General features: G+C 44.1%; 1 long non-coding RNA gene across 1 annotated transcript; it reads left to right on the top strand.

The window, feature by feature from the left end:
* The first annotated feature begins 1,090 nt into the window (after positions 1-1,090).
* Positions 1,091-11,165, top strand: LOC119874169. Its single transcript, XR_005367756.1, has 3 exons — positions 1,091-1,134; positions 8,979-9,081; positions 10,764-11,165. It is a non-coding gene; the product is annotated as an uncharacterized LOC119874169 (long non-coding RNA).
* Positions 11,166-17,378: the final 6,213 nt, after the last annotated feature.

The following is a 17,378-nucleotide window of genomic DNA, read 5'->3' as shown; positions in this document are numbered from 1 at the left end:
GAAACAGAGCTGATTTGGATGAAAAGACCTTAATACCAGTGAGATATTAGAACTTTGTCTCATATAGGGGCGCCTGGTGGCTCCAACAGTTAAGCATCTGCCATTGGCTCAGGTCGTGATCTCAGGGTCCTGGGATCTAGCCCTGCATTGTGCTTCCTGCTCAGCTGGGGGCCCGCTTCTCCCTCTCCCTCTGCCTGCTGAGTGTGCACGAACACTCGCTCCCTCTCTAATAAATAAATAAAATCTTAAAAAAAAAAAAAAAAAGATGCCGGGGATCCCTGGGTGGTGCAACGGTTTGGCGCCTGCCTTTGACCCAAGGCGCGATCCTGGAGACCCGGGATCGAATCCCACTTCGGGCTCCCGGTGCATGGAGCCTGCTTCTCCCTCTGCCTGTGTCTCTGCCTCTCTCTCTCTCTCTCTCTGTGTGAATATCATAAATAAATAAAAATTTTAAATAATAAAAAAAATTTTTAAAAAAGATGCCTGGTATAGAAAACAAGCTCAGTGAATGGCAGCATTGTTTTTTTTTTTTTTTGCAGCACTGTTTTTAATAATGTACCCACTTCTCATATTCTTTTATCACATTGTCATTTACAACGTATATGATTCACGTGGCCCTTATAATTATCCCCTTAGTGTTCTCTTCCCTAGACAGATGAGAAAACTGAGGTTCAGAGAGGGCCTCTGTCAGAGTCCGAAGAGGGAGGGCAGGAAGACGGTGGAGGTAGAGGAGTTTGCACATCAGACCCAGGAAGGTTCCAATTCCAACAGGGCCCGCTTGGCCCTCCGGGAGGTTGAAACCTTCGAAGGTTCCAGCTGGGGGGCGATGGCGTTAGCTGGGAAACCCACCCGTGGTGTCCTCGGTCCACACACGCGGTCAGTGCTCCGGCGCCTGCACTTGAAGCGCGTCAGTGAAGACAGCCCTGCCCCCAGCGTAGGGAGGGGAGGCGGAGGGGTAAACAGGAAGTTGCAATAGGGAGACACAATTGTTCTGCAGGGGAAAGTGCCAGGCACCTTCGGAGCCCAGGGGCGCGGCCGGCGCGGGGCGGGGGGGCGGGCCCGGGGGAATTGCCCAGCGCCGCCGCCTGCAGGGCGCGCGAGCCTGGAGTCGGGGCCCCAGAAGGCGTGGCAGGGGTGAGGTCGGGTGGTTGGGGGGCGGGGGAGGGTGGAATGGGGGGCGGCTTCCGAGCGGGATGGCCCGGAAAAGCCCGAGGGCGGGGGACGGTGCTCGGGGACAGGGATGGGCGGAGGGTGACAAACGGTGGTGGGAGGCCGCCGGGGAGGGCGGGGGTCAGAGTCCAGGTGAGGCCGGGCTGGTGCGCCCCGAGGCCCGGCGGGGGTGGTGCTTCGGGCCGGCGGGGGCTCGGAGGCCTGGGCGGAGAACCGTGCAGGGGCGAGGCTCGGCCGTCCGCGGGCCGGTGCCGCCGGCAGGAGCGGGGCAAGCCGGATCTTTCTGGGGGGTGGGTTGATGGACCCACGTTTCTCACTAGGCGAAGGTGCTTCTGAAGACCCGGAGACCTAGGGGCTGCCGACTGCGGCAGGGCTGCGGGCTTGGGTTAAGCTTGGGCGAGGCAGGGCCGCCTGGCTGGCTCAGGGCTTGAGCATCCAACCGCCTTTGGCTCAGAGCGCGATCCCGGGCTCCTGGGATCAGACCCGCATCGGGGGTCTCTGCCTCCCTCTCTGGGTCTCTCATGAATAAATAAATAAAATCTTAAGGAAAAAAAAAGGCTTAGGCAGGGCAGGAGGAATGGGAGAGAGGCGGAGGGGGGTCCCGGGAGAGGGAAGGTCACCACGGGTAGGGATGAGCAGGAGGGCCAGTTGCTACCCACGCTGCCGTCCTGCCAGCCCATCTCCATCGCCGCCAGTTGACAGGCCTGGGGGAAGAATATGCACCAGGAAAACTCTGAGAGGCGTGAAAGCGCAGTGATAATCGGCCCCCGGAGGGACTGGGTAGATTTCTTAAGTTTCTTTCATAAATGAACACACACACACACACACACACACACACACACGCCTTGAGAAGCAGGAAGTGGTTTATCCTGAGAAGTGGACTAACAGGTGAATGTTCGTTTTCTTCTGTGTGCGTTTCTCTATTTTCTGTGTCCTAATGAGAATACGTAATCCCGGAAGCCAGACAAAGGACTCCGTAAATGTTTTTTACACACAAGAGGAGTCTTCAGTATAGAGCCAGATGTCACCAGGAAGAATGAGGAACAAGATGGGTTTTGGGATGTGGCTCTGAGAGGGGTCAGGCGACCCGAGGAAAGCCGAGGAGTGAAGGAGGGGTGGAGTCCATGTGGCTGGCATTAAAAACCTAGTGGAAAGACAAATGACAAAGTGGAATATTGGCAGCCCCTATGGCAGGCAAAGGCAAATCTTCCTAAAATATAAAAAGCTCCTAGAATTTTATACGGAAAACCACAAAAGCCCAGTATAAAAATGGACTATGAATATAGAGAGCCGGCTCACAGAAAGTGAAATGACATGCAAGCAAATGAAGCAAGCATGGATATTTGCTCAGCTTCAACTGCAATAAGAGAAATGCAAATTACAAGCAAACTGAGAAGACATTTTTCTTCTATCAGATTAGAAATATATAAAAGTTTAACCACAGGCTGCGTTGATGAGGCTGTGGGGACGTATGTGCTCTCTTATATTGCTGGTGGCAGTGTAAATTTCCCCTATATGGAGGGGAGTTTAATGTATGAACTGAATTACTGATGTATATACTCTTTTTTTATTTTAAACATTTTCTTTCTTTTTTCTTAAGATTTATTTATTTATTTATCATAGAGAGAGAGAGAGAGAGGCAGAGACACAGGAGGAGGGAGAAGCAGGCTCCATGCCGAGAGCCTGACGCGGAACTTGATCCCAGGACTCCAGGATCGCCCACTGGGCCAAAGGCAGGCACCAAACCGCTGCGCCACCCAAGGATCCCCTCAGTGGAGAATCTACTTCTCCCTCTCCCTCTGTCCCTACCTCCAGCTTGTGCTGGGCAGGTATTTTGTAAAATGTCCAAAAATGGGATTTGTCTGATGTTTTTTTTTTCTCATAATTAGACTGGAAGTTTTGGGTTTTGAAAATGAAGCCACAGAGGTAAAATGCCATTTTCATCACATCACATCAAGGGTACATTCTATCAACATGATTTATTACCATTGATGTTGACCTTGATCAGCTGTGTGAAGTGGTGTTTGTCATGTTTCTCTACCATAGAGAGTCTTTTCTCCCACTTCTCATACTATCCTTTTTATTTTTATTTAAAAAAATTTTTTAAAGATTTTATTTATTTATTCATAGAAACACAGAGATAGAGAGGGGCAGAGGCACAGGCAGAGGGAGAAGCAGGGAGCCCGATGTGGGACTTGATCCAGGGTCCCCAGGATCAAACCCCGGGCTGCAGGAGGCACTAAACCGCTGCGCCACCGGGGCTGCCCTATTTTTATTTTAAAAATATTTTTTATTTTTATTTATTCATGAGAGACACAGGGAGAGAGAAAGAGAGAGGCAGAAACATAGGCAGAGAGAGAAGCAGGCTGCATGCAGGGAGCCCAATGTGGGACTCCATCCTGTGACTCCAGGATCAAGCCCTGGGCTGAAGGCAGGAACTCAACCGCTGAGCCACCCAGGCATCCCAAGATGCAGATTTTTTTTTTTTTTAAGTTACAGATTTTTTAAGTGAAAAAAGAGTGTAGACTGATGAGTATAATATGCTACCTTTGTGCAAAGAGGATGGAGAAATAAGAATATATGTTTGTAATTGCACAGAGAAATTGTAAAAGGATGTATAAAAATTTACCGAGGGGCTCAGTCAGTTAAAGTATCTGACTCTTGGTCTTGGCTCAGATCATGATCTCAGGGTTGTGGGATTGAGCTCCACATCAGGCTCCACACTGGGCATGGAGCCTGCTTGGGACTCTCTCTCTCCTCTTCTGCTCTCCCTACAAATAATAAATAAATAAAATCTTTAAAAAATGGTCAAGATGGGAAATTTTATATTCTATTAAAATTATCATTTAAAATGTAGAAAAAAAAACTTGTGTTCATTTTGCTTTATTATATTCCCCCCAGCATGTTTTCAGGATCTTGTGGCTGTTGCTGTGTGGCAGTCCACTGCTTCCAAGTGCTGCATGATAGTCCATGTTTTTTCTAGCACACTTAATTTTATATATTTTTTTTTTAATTTTTTTTTTTTTTTTTTTTTTTTTTTATTTATGATAGTCACACAGAGAGAGAGAGAGGCGCAGAGACACAGGCAGAGGGAGAAGCAGGCTCCATGCACCGGGAGCCCGACGTGGGATTCGATCCCGGGTCTACCAGGATCGCGCCCTGGGCCAAAGGCAGGCGCCAAACCTCTGCGCCACCCAGGGATCCCCTAATTTTATATTTTAAAAGATTTTACCTATTTATTTTGAAAGAGAGAGAGAGAGCACAAGCAGGGGGAGCTACAGAGGGAAAGGGAGAAGCAGGCTCCCCACTGAGCAGGGAGCCCAATGTGGGGCTCTATCCCAGTACCCTGGAATCATGACCTGAGCCAAAGGCAGATGCTTAACCAACTGAGCCACCCAGGCACCCCCATTTTTTTAACTGAGAAATCACTGACATATAACATTATATTAGTTTTAGGTGTACAACATAATGATTTCATGTTTGTAGATATTATGAAATGATCACCACAATAAATCTACTTAACATCCATCACCATACATAGTTACACGGTTTTTTTCTTGTGTTGAGAATTTCTAAAAACTGGTCTTGCAGGGTATCTGGCTGGCACAGTTGGTGGAGTGTGTGACTTTTGATCTTGGGGTTCTGAGTTTGAGCCCCATGTTGGGTGTAGAGATTATTCAAAAATAAAATCTTTGGGATGCCTGGGTGGCTCAGTGGTTAAGCATCTGCCTTTGGCCCAGGTTGTGATCCCGGGATCCTGGGATCGAGTCCAACATCAGGCTCCTTGCAGGGAGCCTGCTTCTCCCTCTGCCTATGTCCCTGCCTCTCTCTGTGTGTCTCTCATGAATAAATAAATAAAATCTTTAAAAATATTTTTTTAAAAATTAAATCTTTAAAAAAATATCTATTCTAGCAACTTTCAAACATACAATACAGTTTTATTAAGTATAGTTATGATGCTGTAAATTACATCCCTATATTTATTTTATAACTGAAAGTTTGTACCTTTTGACCCCCTTCATCCATTTTGCCCACCCTCACATCCCTGTGTCTGATAACCAGTAATCTGTTCTTTATATCTTTGACTTAGGTTTTTTTGCGGGTTTTTTTTTTTTTTTTTTTATTCTACGTATAATTGAGATCATATAGTATTTGTCTATCTTGGTCTGACTTATTTCACTTAGCACAATGCCCTCAAAGTCTATCCATGTTGTTGCACATGACAAGATTTCTGGCACACTTTTAGACCCCACTTTCTCGGAAACTAGGGTATAAAGCTATGAGGGACCAGAGAAGTCTGGCTGAGGGTGCTCCTCTGATGTGGCCTCATCTTTGCAGAAAAATCGGAGGCTCTAGGGAGGGGGTTCTGAAGGAAATGGGCCAGCAGCTGTGGAGAATGACAGTCATCAAGATGTGAAATCTAGATTGCCACAGAGCCTCAGTCAAAATCACCCGGCATGAGCTGCGCAGGTTGCAAGCAGCATGGGCTAGTGCCCCTCCCCAGCAAAGCCCTACAACCCTGTGCTGTGAAGAGAGGAAGCCACCCACACCGAAGACCAAAGACCGTAAGAGAAGGGCAGCAAGTGTGGTTACAGATCTTCGAAGGACAGCAAGGACAAAGTGGGAGTGGTGTTCCAGGACATCAGACTGGGGAAGGAGGCAGATGAAATTGAGTTGGAATGGAGCCCACAGGGGCTGGAGAAAAGGTGAGGGGTGATGCAGATTTTGCCAGCAAGAGGAAGGACCAGCCAGGCCTGGTTGGAGCTGGGGGGCACTTCTCTTTAGATTGTGGATGTGAAGGGATGTGACATATGCATGCTTGCATATGTGGTGGATACATATGTTCATTAGATATATTTATTAAATGTATGCTAATTCATCTCACTTCTCAAATACTGGGCTGTCGCCATGTGGTAACATGCTAGGGATGTCCTTCACGTCACAATCCAGGTGAATGACACTCCCTTTAGTTGTTTAGTGCACAAACTGCAGATGGGGCTCCTTGGAATCTAAGCGTGATGATGAGTTTACCAGCTGGGGAGTTCTGACTACGGTCCAGGCATAGAGCACACTTTCCTCTCTGTGGACACCCCCTGAGAGAGCCACTGTCACCTCGGTTAAAAAAGAAAACCACAGGTCCAAAATGGAGTCACTTATGTTAAGGCCCCATATCAGCAAAACCAGACTTAATACCTATCCTAGGGACACCTGGGTGGCTCAGTGGTTGAGCATCTGCCTTTGGCTCAAGGCATGATCCCCGGGGCCTGGGATAGAGTCCTGTGTCAGGCTCCCAGTGGGGAGCCTGCTTCTCCCAGATTTCTGCCTCTCTGTGTGTGTCTCAAATAAATAAATACATATCTTTAAAAAAACAAAACAAAAAACCGAACCTAACTGCAGTTGCAACCCCTCCCAGGAATGTGACCTTTAGTCAGTCAACCTAGGATTTCCTGGACAGCGCTAGGAAATTGAAAGATAGACCCATTCCGTTTCCCTTGCCTAAAACAATACACTCTGCTAATAATTTCCTTTTCCTGCTTCCTCTCTGCCTTGACAAACCTTTCCTTTTCCATAGCTGGACGGAGCTTTTTTTTCTGTTGGCCTGGTGGGATGCTGCCCAATGCATGAACTGTTCAATAAAGCCAATTTGATCTTTTAAACTGCTGGAGTTGAATTGCTGTTGTTTAACAGATTTGGTGGCAGTTGCAGACTGCAGAAGACTTCTGATAGGCCCGGTGCCTGAGAACCCCTTTCTGAGTTCACTATCTTTCTCACCATTTCCCAGGGCTGTGGGTGAATCTCTTTTGGGAGCTAGGCTCTCTTTACCACAAGCTCCTGATCTAACTGGCTTTCCAGTCCGGGGCTTAGCAGCTTAGCTGGAGTTGGCAGATGGTTCCATCTGAAACCCGAGGCCCTCGCCCTTGGTTCAGTCTGTAGGTCCCCAGTTGTTTGGACCTCCTTGCCCCAGGTCCAGGCTGAGGTCCCCATGTCCGCCTGTGAAGTCCACACTGGTAATTGCCGGTGGTGCTGGGGGCCTTGCTGTGGGCCAATGGGCTGTGACATCTGAACGCCAGCCCTCAGTTCTGTCCTCAGGTTCTGTGCTGGGAGCTGCTGGTGACAGCTGGTCTCCATTTGCTGGGAATCAATCTACTTTCCCATTGTTTGGGTCTACTGGTTCCGCCCCTTCCCCAGTCCCTATTTCTTTGGGTATTGCTTCTGTTCATGTGCCCATGAGGTAAAGGCCAAATGCTGATGGGGATCTTGGAGGCCAAAAAGCCAGAAAAATTGATGGGCACAGGTCAGGTGCTTAAGAATTGTTAGAGCACGTGCCACCTGACCCAAAGATCCCTGTGTTAGGACAAATTGGTCACAGAACGGGTTAGGTTGACACTAAGTCACCTGCCAACCCCGAGAGAGTTTCTGTGCAATGGGGTGACACAGTGTGAAACCTCACACAACCCTCATGCCATGCACAGTGCCTCTTGCTTGGGTACAAATCTGGCTTTGAGAAACCCAAAGGCTTCACTAAAAAAAGAAACAATAAAAATAAGGAGATAAGTAATGAAGATGGGATCCTTTATTTCTAGAGAGTCAAGCGTACACCATCCAGCACACCTGCTTATTGTATGTCTAAGAACTGCAGTTCCGGAAGCTAATAACTATCTATGAAAATGGCAACATCTTAGGAAGCATGATTTGTGTCCTGAAGAACGTGGCTTTGTAACTGCCAGATTGGGGCCCCTGAAATAAGGCCAGATGGAAATGTGAGTTGTACCTCATTTACCATTTAGATCTTGCTGGACAGAAATGTGGGCTAAACTCCATTTGCGGCTAGGGCCCTACCGAACTACTCTCAGCCCTCAGGGGGAATCACAATCTAGAATTACAATGGCCATTATGAAGAATGTTCCAAACTGATAAGATCATATAAGAAGTGCATGTAAAAACAAAAGCTTCAAAACTGCAAAAATAGCTTTATGGAAAGTTTCATTGCAAAAGAGCTGATAAAAAATTTAAAAGACCCAGAAGTTTATTTATTTACTCATGTGAGACACACAGAGAGAGGCAGAGACACAAAGGGAGAAGCAGGCTGAGGGGAGCCAGATGTAGGACTGGATCCCAGGACCCCGGGATCATGATCTGAGCCAAAGACAGGTGATCAACCACTGAGCCATCCAGGTGGCCCAAGACTGTCATAATTCTTGTGGTCTCTCTCTTTTACTTGACCATTCATTCTAGTTATCCTCTGTCTGAACTGTCTCTACATGACTATAGACAAAAATCCACCAAGTTGATGACCTCATAGAGAGCCACATATCAACCTTCAAAGGAGGCCGCCCTTCCCCGTGAGCCCCTCCCAGAGCTGATGGGACTCTGAGGGATTTTCTGCTGAATTGCTACATTATTCTCTTAGCCAAGGAAAACTAAAGCAAAACCAAACCACACCTTGCCAAATTCTAGTAAATATCAGAGTTATACCCTTTGCTCAGACTGGGTGTTACATGCAATTTTTAAAAAAATATTTTATTTATTTATTCATATGAGAGAGAGAGAGGCAGAGACACAGGCAGAGGGAGAAGCAGGCTCCATTCATGCAGGGAGCCTGTCGTGGGACTTGATCCCGGGTCTCCAGGATCACGCCCTGGGCTGAAGGCAGCCCTAAACTGCTAAGCCACCGGGGCTGCCCTGTTACATGCAATTGATGAGTCATTTGAACTTTACTTCTGAAACTAATAATACGCTGTATGTTAATTAATTGAATTTATTTTATTGAATTTAAACACAATAAAAAAATTAAAAAACCCGCTCAGAAACTTCAGATGGGATCCTGGAAAAAAACTGATGGAAGCTGGCTAATGGCTGTTTCATCTCAGCTAAATGTGCCCAGAAACAAACAAAAACATTCCAACATAGGTGAGTGGCTATGTCAGTCCTTCAAATCCAAGCTACAACCTAGTTCTTTAAAAGAGGGAGTAAAGGCAACTGTCCTTAGACATGCAGGTTTTGAGGCAAAGTTCACCTATTTCTTTATTCATTTCCATACTTCCCTATTTATCTCAAGCGGCTCATAAATTATTGACATTGAAAAACCAAAGTCCTCGTTGGAGGGATGTGCACTCTCTCCCTGGGACTTTGAGATAAAAATAATAAAAGTCCGCACCTCAGGGAGGTAATTCTTTTTATTTTCCTCCCTCTTTTTAAAATTTAATAACTGGAAGTATGTAGTCTTAATTCCCTTCACCTATTTCCCCCAAGGTAATTCTTTTTTTTTAATTTTAAAATTTTTAAATTAAAAAAATTTCCCCCCAAGGTAATTCTTACCAGAAGTAGAACAAAAGGGATAAAAGGCCATTTGAAATTTAGACAAATGAAAAGTCATGTGTTTTCTCTACAAATATTGGTAAAAGAATCTTTAGCCGTCTGAGCAGGTGACCTTGACTTATTCTATCTGCCAGAAAAACAGTTTGAAAAAAAAAACAGTTTGGATCCAACTGTTCTTTTAAAAACTAGTGGGTTAAAAAAAAAACAAAAAACAAAAAACTAGTGGGTTTTGCATTTTCATATCCATAGCATGGCTAAAAAATTTAAAACAATAAATATAAGGTCTCTGTTTATTTATTTATTTTATTTATTTATTTATTTATTTATTTATTTTTTAAGGTCTCTGTTTATATGTTTATTGTAGATGAGTGACATTTTCTACCTCTGGACGGTATTGCTAGAATTAATTTGTAAAAGACTTCTTTTTTTTTAAAAGATTTTATTTATTTATTCATGAGAGACAGAGAGAGAGGGGCAGAGACACAGGCAGAGGGAGAAGCAGGCTCCATGCAGGGACCCCGATGTGGAACTCGATCCCAGGTCCCCAGGATCACGCCCTGGGCTGAAGGCAGCGCTAAACCGCTGAGCCACCCGGGCTGCCCTGTAAAAGACTTCTATTTAAAAATAAAAAGACTTCTAAAAAAAAATAAATAAATAAATAAAAAATAAAAATAAAAATAAAAAGACTTCTATTTAAGTGGTTTACAAATAAGCACTTAGTAATTAAAAATTACTAAATCTCAGAAATATAATAGAAACTAACCCAAATGCTTTTCAGGTTCACACAATCTGGGAAGATATTTGGTATTATAAGTTAAGGTTGTTGGTTTAATTAAAATAGACGTATCTTTAAAGCTATTAGCATTAAATATAATACTTTTCTCTCACCCGGGCTAACTCATCAAGTAAGGTCATGTTATCACTGTTAGAAAATTTGTCATCAAGAAGAATAGCTTGAGACAATGGTTGATTTTATCTAATGTCTCGTGAAGTTTTTGTGGGTAATCTAAATATAATTGTTAAGAAAAAATAAATTGGATAGATGTAAATAAGATTAAAAATTTTTAGGTAAACTTTTAAAATAATTTCCTCATGAGGCGCCTGGCTGGCTCAGGCGGAAGAATGTGTGACTCTTAATCTCAAAGTCTTGAGTTTGAGCCCCATGTTAGGAGTAGAGATTACTTACATAATAATAATAATAATAATAATAATAATAATAATAATAATAATAAAATTTCCTCAAGTCTTTTAAACATCTTTGTCTTGTTTTTAAGTAAGCTCCACACCCAACATGGGGCTAGAACTCTCGATCCTGAGAACAAGAGTGGCATGCTCTACTGACTGAGCCAGCTACGGACCCTTTCCTCAGGTATTTTTGGTAGAAATCTTAAAGCTTGCTAAGTTAAGTGATGAGTTAAGTTAAATTCATAGACTATCCAGATCATTTCCAAATAAGATAAAATACTGAAATGTTAATTACTGAACATAGGCTTATCTTCTTTTTGCTTCCTTTTGCAGAAGAACTAAAGGTAATTGCGTCTATTGGTCAACATGTTTTATACCACGTTGAGAAATTTCCTTTAAAAAAAGTGTGTTTCTAGGGGTGCCTGGGTGACACACTTGGTTGAGCATCAGATTCTTGGGTTCAGCTCCAGTTGTGATCTTGGGGTAGTGGGATTGAAACCCAAGACAGGCTCCATGCTCAGTGCAGTCTGCTTGGGACTCTCTCTGCCTTTCTCCCCTGCTTGCTCGCTCTCTTTCAAGTAAATGAATACATCTTTTAAAAATTCTTTTTAGGGCAGCCTGGGTGGCTCAGTGGTTTAGCCCCTGCCTTCGGCCCAGGGCCTGATCCTGGAGACCCAGTATCGAGTCCCACATTGGGCTCCCTGCATGGAGCCTGCTTCTCCCTCTGCCTGTCTCTGCCTCTCTCTCTCTTCCTCTGTGTCTCTCATTAATAAATAAATAACATCTTAAAAAATAATAAAACGAGAAAAAAAATTCTCTTTTTTAAAATAAAAAGCCTGTTTCTATAACTCATAAGAAGTATTTATCAGTCTGACAATTCACAGTATGTTAATGTAGAAGACAGTTCACAATCATTTACTTATTAGGTAAGGTTCATACAGGTTAAGAATTCTAATTAATATGTGTGATTACTGCTACTAGAAATAATAATGATCATCTCTGTATGCAAGAAAAGCAGAATGCGTGCTTTCAGTAAAAGAAGTTATGAAGAGGGCAGCCCTAGTGGCTCAGCGGTTTAGCCTACCTTCAGCCCAGGGCGTGATCCTGGAGACCTGGGATCGAGTCCCACATCGGGCTCCCTGCGTGGAGCCTGCTTCTTCCTCAGCCTATGTCTCTGCCTCTCTTTCTGTGTCTCTTATGAATAAATAAATAAAATCTTTTAAAAAAAGAAGTTATGAAGAAAAGTAATGCAGTTTTGCAGATGGAAAATATAGTAATTTTGTCCTCGAATGAGAATATTTAAAGAGGGAAATATAGGACAAAATTTGAATGTAAAACAGAAAGAAAAAAGTGGTTTGTGGAAGATTTGTGGAAAATGAATTTTAATGTGTGATCAAACTGGTTAAGAGTAAAATGAAATTATTTAAAAATGAGTTTTAGGGGTGCCTGGTGGCTCAGTCAGTTGAGCCTCTGACTCTTGATTCTTCTCAGGTCGTGATCTCACATTTGTCAGATGCAGCTCTGCCTCCAGTTCCACGCTGAACATGGTGCCTGCTTAGGATTCTCTCTCCTTCTCCCTCTGCTCCTCCAGCCCCATGATTGTACACTCTCTCTTTCACTCTTTTTTTTTTTTTTAAAGATTTTATTTATTTATTCATGAGAGAGAGAGAGAGAGGCAGAGACACAGGCAGAGGGAGAAGCAGGCCCCATGCAGGGAGCCTGATGTGGGACTCGATTCCGGGTCTCCAGGATCACGCCCTGGGCTGAAGGTGGTGCTAAACTGCTGAGCCACCTGGGCTGCCCTCTCTCTTTCACTCTTAAAAATAATAATAATAAAATAAAAAATGAGTTTTAATACCAAAAGTCCAAAATCAGAAGTTGTTTTTTCTGTCAAAAGAACAAAGTTTTCTTGAGGCACCTGACTGGTTCAGGGGAAAGAGCATGTGACTCTTGATCTCAGGGTTGTGAGTTTTACGTCTTGGAGTCATGGGTTTGAGCCCCACGTTGGATATAGAAATTATTTAAAAAAAAAAAAAAGGATAGGGGACACCTGGGTGGCTCAGTCAGTTAAGCGTCTGTCTTTGGCTTAGGTAGATTCCAGGATCTTGGAATGGAGCCCGGAATGGGGTTCCCTGCTCTGTAGGGAGCCTGCTTCTCCTTCTCCCTCTGCCTGCTGCTCCCCCAGCTTGGCTCTGTCTCTCCCTGTCAAATAAACAAACACACACAATCTTTAAAAAATAAAAATAAAAAAAGATAGTTTTCTAGATTATCACTCTTTTTTTCAGATTATTGATCTGTGTTTCATAAGACATTGCAAACAAAAGTTTTTCATTACCTTTAAAGTAATCTACCTAGAAACACAAAGGTTCTGTTTGCCTTTATTGCCTTGATTACAACCCCCCCAAAACACAAACCTGAATCTTTTTAATATTAAAAGAGCCAGAGTTTTTTTTATAACTATTTAACTTTCTGTATTTGCCTGCAAAGTCCTGTCACTTTGATTAAATGGATAACTAAGTATTGTGAAAGTGACCTATGATTCTATTTGATCAAGTGCTTTAAAACCTTTTTGATATTTTTAATGAACTTCCCCCAAATCAAATCCTAAGTAGTCTTTTTGACCTTGAACTAACTTCAGATTATTTCAGAAGTTTCCTAGAATAACTCAAAGAATTTGTTCTCTCTCATAAAAAGGGAGATATTAAACTAATTAGGTTTATTTGCTATATTAAAATACATGGGAACGTTGTCAAATAAGTAATACTAAACCTTCTTTATATTATGTCTGTATACATGTTCCGGAAATTATGTAAAATTCCTGGAAATCTGATGTGTCCTAATATAATATCAGTGCTTGTAAGTCTAATTACTGTCTTAAAATGTATGTCACAAAAATAACCAATTTCTTTGTCAATTGCATTATAATGAACTCTCATCAGATCTTTATCCAGGTCATTTTTAAGTCTTTTATCATTTATCAGTAGTTATTGCTATACTCAGATACTTTTTAAAAAGCTTCCTGCAACTGTCCTTTATCTTCAGGGAAATTTATAGAAAGGAACCTGACAAGTACACTAGAATACAGATTACTTTCAGATCATACAATTGAACTCGTTAAGAACAAAGACTGCCCTTGACTCTCCTTGAAAGGGACCAGAGCAGATCCTCCTCACTAGACAGATGGCAGTCAAACTTTACGGGCTGAAATCTTGCCTTTCGGACTGCTGGATTTGTCATCCAAAATTCCTATCTGTCCATTCACAGTGCCACCGTTAGTGGAAGTGGTTTGTACCCCGACTGGGTTTGTCCTTTGTCTTAGGTGATTATCATTCTCTTGGGCCTATGAATGTTGAGGTGGCTGGGACACAGCCAGGCAATGCCTCTTAGGGTACCTCATGTGCCCTCAATTTTTTACAAGTGAAATATGACATCTCATTGACTGATTTCCCTGGATTTACACCTTCAAGCTAGAAAAGACCTACCAGGAGGCATTCACAACTCAGGATCTTCTTCCTTTGGCAGAGCCATACTTCCCTCTTTAAGAGGAAATGTAGGTATGAATATGATCAGGGGCGCCTGGGTGGCTCCCTGGGTTAAGCTTCTGACTTTGATTCAGGTCATGGTCTCTGGGTCCTGGGATAGAGCACCGCCACCCCCCACCCCCCAAGTCTCCCATTGGGCTGCAGGCTCAGGCTCAGCAGGGAGTCTTTCTCCTTCTGCCTCTCCCCCTCCCCCTGCTCATGCTCTTTCTCACTCTCTCTCTCTTAAATGAATAAATAAAATCTTTTTTTTTTTAAAGATTTATTTATTCATTCATTCATTCAGAGAGAGCGAGAGAGAGGCAGAGACACAGGCAGAGGGAGAAGCAGGCTCCATGCAGGAAGCCCAATGTGGGACTCGATTCCGGGTCTCCAGGATCACACCCCGGGCTGCAGGCAGCGCTAAACCGCTGCGCCACCAGGGCTACCCAATAAATAAAATCTTAAAAAAAGAAAAAAGAATATGATCAGAAACCTCTCCTTAGCTCTTAAAGATATTGACAGAACCTGTCAGTAAGACAATAGCTGCCCAGCAAAGCTCCTTCAACTCTCCAGCCAAAGTTGTCCTTGATAATAAGCCCCTGATTATCTTTTAGTGGAGCAAAGAGGTGTCTCTGCTGTCTGTGCCAACACCACTTGCTGCACCTGGATTAACACTTTTGGGGAGGTTGACACTCAGTTGTATGAGATCACTGAGCAAGTCCGCTCAAAATGGTGACTCCTTCAGCGGGGTCTTTCTTTGACTTAGTTGATTTTGATTGGTTTGGGTCTTGGAGACCATGGCTCCGAAGTGCACTCCAGACATTGGGGATTATCCTGTTTATAATAATCACAATAATCTCCCTGGTACACTGCACTCTCTCAAAAGCTTTAAATACATCTTCGCAGCTGCTAGCCACCAAGCATGTGATCTCCTGAAGACTAGACTTGGGAGTCTAGAAAAAGAATGAAGTCAGAAAAAGAATGAAGAGGACAACTGACTTAAAAATTATGAACTTTGGGACACCTGGCTGACTCAGTCGATGGAGCATGCAACTTTTTTTTTTTTTTTTTTTTTTTTTTTTTAGCATGCGACTCTGGATGTCTGGGTTGTGAGTTTGAAGCTCCACATTGTGTGTAGAGATTACTTAAAAACAGTTGTGAGGGTAGCCCCGGGGGCTTAGCGGTTTAGTGCCGCCTTCAGCCCAGGGCATGATCCTGGAGACCTGGGATCGAGTCCCGTGTCGGGCTCCCTGCATGGAGCCTGCTTCTTCCTCTGCCTGTCTCTCTCTCTCTCTATGTGTCTCTCTTATAAATAAATAAAATCTTGAAAACAAAAAAACAATTGTGAACCTGAAATTGTAACCTGTGTCTAATCATAGTCATAGAATGCCTTACATTCTTTAAGATTTTATTTGTTTGACAGAGAGAGAGAGAGTGTGTGTGCGTGCGCATGCATGAGCAGGGGGAGGGGCAGAGGGAGAAGCAGACTCTGCTGTATGGGGAGCCCAACGTAGGGCTGGATCTGGGGATGATTCCAGCCCGAAGACAGATGCTTGACCAACTGAGCCACTCAGGCACCCCGAATGCATTACATTTTGATCACATCTCTCAGTTAAGCTTAGAATCTAATCAAAAGGGAGATATTGCTAAAAAGAAAACCACAGCCCCCACATGGAATCACTTATGTTTCGGCCCCACATCAGCAAACCAAGACTTAACACCTAACCTACTTGTAGTTTCAATCCCCCAGGAATGTAACTTCTAACCAGTCCACCTGGAATTACCTGGGCAGCACTAGGGAATTTACACATAGACTCCTTCTGTTCCCCTTAGGAGGGAGACCCACCTGAAACAATACCCTCTTTGCTAATAATTCCTTCCCCTGCCCCCTCCTCTCTGCTTTCACAAACGTTTCTTTTTCTACAGCTGCCCAGAGCCCTTTTTTCTTTTGGCTAGGTGGTGTGCGGCCTGATGCATGAACTGTTCCATAAAGCCAATTTGATTTTTTAAATTACTCAGTTAAATTTTTGTTGTTTAACATTGCCAGTCCACAAATGTGAAAAAGGAGACTGTCAGAGAAGTAAAATAACTTGCCCAAGCCGCCCAGACAGAAGGGGGTAGCATATTGTGCTAGTGCAAGACACAAGTCCCAAGTGGGACTGCCCAGGACCTCTCAAAGGCTCAAAGGACCTGCTAGTTTTCCAGCCTCTCCAAGTGATCCCTGCCCTGCCCGCCCCCCAATTCCACGGAGCCTTTCTTTGATCCTTTGAGAGCAACCTTGTGGAGAAAAGGTGGCGGAAGCAGTCTTTAAGAGGCTTCTCAAGAGAGTGTGACCTCTCAGACAGGATTTGTAGAAGGCAGAGGAAGGAAGAGGGAGGTGGCTGGTGGAGATGATTTCTGGGAAGCAGTGAGAGTGGCAGAGGAGTGAGAGGGTAGCCGACTCTGTTTAGTCTGTGGGACCACAAAGGAGGCCTGGGGCAGGGCTGGTGCAGAGAATCAGTCACTGGATCAGGGGACATTGGAATCCCAGCCCCTAACTAAGCATTAAGAGGGGTGGGTGGGTGTCATGCAAAGGGAAGGAAGCCTCTGAGCACAGCTGCAGGAGGACACTTGAAGCCAGCCATCCGGAGAGGACAAAAGTGCACATAGGCACAGGAAGGATCTAGATGCATTTAAGGTAGACAGGTCCCTAAGCTAAGGGTATTTGGAGACTGTCTCTGTCCAATAGGCTAAAAACCTTGATGCACAGGATGGGTGTCCAGGCCAGTGAGACCAGAGGGGAAGCCACAGAAAGATCTGTAAATGGATGCCTGCTCAGCAATTGAACATCTGTCTTCAGTTCAGGGTGTGATCCCAGTCCTGGGATCGAGTCCCATATCAGGCTCCCTATAAGGAGCCTGTTTCTTTCTTTCTTTCTTTCTTTCTTTCTTTCTTTCTTTCTTTCTTTCTTTCTTTCTTTCTTTTCTTTCTTTTTTTCTTTTTCTTTCTTTCTTCTTTCTTTCTCTTTCTTTCTTTCTTTCTTTCTTTCCTTCTTTCTTTTTTTTTTTTTAAGATTTTATTTATTCATGAGAGAGAGAGGGGCAGAGACACAGGCAGAGGGAGAAGCAGGCTCCATTGCAGGGAGCCCGATGCGGGACTCCATCCCAGGACCCTGGGATCATGCCCTAAGCTGAAGGCAGATGA

Source organism: Canis lupus, chromosome 12, assembly GCF_011100685.1.
Source record: "Canis lupus familiaris isolate Mischka breed German Shepherd chromosome 12, alternate assembly UU_Cfam_GSD_1.0, whole genome shotgun sequence".
Lineage (NCBI taxonomy): Eukaryota > Metazoa > Chordata > Mammalia > Carnivora > Canidae > Canis > Canis lupus.
This window is presented reverse-complemented; position numbering and strand designations above follow the sequence as displayed.